Here is a 1,534-nt window from a genome sequence, read left to right on the forward strand (position 1 = left end):
TCGTGGTGAAAAGAGGCAAATAATGATATAAAAATGGCTTTAATTTGTTTCAGTTGAGTGGGATGAACAGTGATTTTGGGGGGAGCTGGAGCGAACCAGCTGGAAACCAGGGTGGGCTTGGGAGGGATTCAACTTGGGCAGGAGCTCGGGCTGCACCGGGGGGGTCTTACAATGTGAACCTTCGTGGATCCTTTTAAGGGAATTTGTTGAATTTGTACCGTCAATATTGTGGGGCAGAAGTAGGACTGAAATTTTGGATTGAAATGAGGGGGCTGAACTTGTGCACTGGGGCTTCTGGCATATCAAGCAGGTCCAGGCACTTGATAGTTTAGTTTCTGAAATAACAAGCATTCACCTGTAATGATCCCTCCCTCACTTTCGGGCTCAGATCCAGCTCAGAGCTTGGGCAAGGTCTGGCCTTTATCCTGTCCAACTTTGGAAACCCCCAGGATGCAGAAACACCACCCCCTTCTGGCTCATCCTGTGTTTGTTTCTTTCTCCTCCCAATTTAACCCTCTCACTGCTCTGGAAATGCTGTTATCTGAGCACTCCTTGAGCTTTCCTCCTGCAAATCCCCTCTGAGGGAATCGCTTTGTGCTTTTTTCACATCCATTTACCCACAAACCAACCTGCCCCTTTGCAGCTTTCAGAGCTCACCTTGCAATGAAATATTGCTGTTTTATCAGGTCATGTTCCTGATGAGCTTCAATTGGTCCATTTGGTGCTGATAATAACTTACACAAGACCCCAGAGGACCAAAAGCTGCTGCCCCTGTTGTTTCGGGGTGCAGGGAACCAGGTCGTGCTCGTGCAACAGTGGGCACGGGGAGGGGGGGGAACCAGCACGGGGATTCCTGTGAGCAAAACAAGCTCAACAGAGAAAACCCGAGCAGAACAGGTGCTGTGAACTGTCACAGGCTGCTTTCCACCCTGTGTGTTTTTGCAAAAGGGCCCCCAAAGCACAAACTCTGCTCCGAGCCCTTGGTGCCTCTTCTGAGCCCTGAAGGGGCTCCTGTCCCCTGCAAACACTTCAACTGCCTTTGACCTGTGAGGTCTCAATGACTTATTTATTTGATAGTTCAAGTGCCTTTAAACTTGTCTTTCTCTTTCCTTTCTGCTAAATTTGTTGTGGTTGTTTTTTTCCTCTTTAATCTTTCCCACCCTTATCTTTTCCCCTCCCTCTGTCCTTTTGTGCCACCTCCTCTCCCAGATGTGTGTTCAGCCCTCCCAGATGGTGCACCAAGATAACGCTGTGAGTCAGTGCCAGCCCCACAGGGGCTGTTGTGGCTGGCTGGGCTGTGGCCCAGGAGGTCCCAGCTCCCTGCAGGTCCCCTCAGCCTCTCCTCTCCTTCCACCCCGGGCTGCCGAGTGCATCCACCCCACAGAGCCCAGGGAACGTCAGCCCCGGGCCCTGAGGCTTCTCTGCAAGGATGGGGAAAGAAACCCAAAAGCCAAATTCTTCAAGCCATGAAGAAACACTGAACATCTGCAGTGATCCAGAGAAAGAGTCCAAATGTGGTAATGCTGGGAAAACC

Source organism: Manacus vitellinus, unplaced genomic scaffold (genome assembly GCF_001715985.3).
Source record: "Manacus vitellinus isolate BGI_N305 unplaced genomic scaffold, ASM171598v3 scaffold_187_pilon, whole genome shotgun sequence".
Taxonomy (NCBI): Eukaryota; Metazoa; Chordata; class Aves; order Passeriformes; family Pipridae; genus Manacus; species Manacus vitellinus.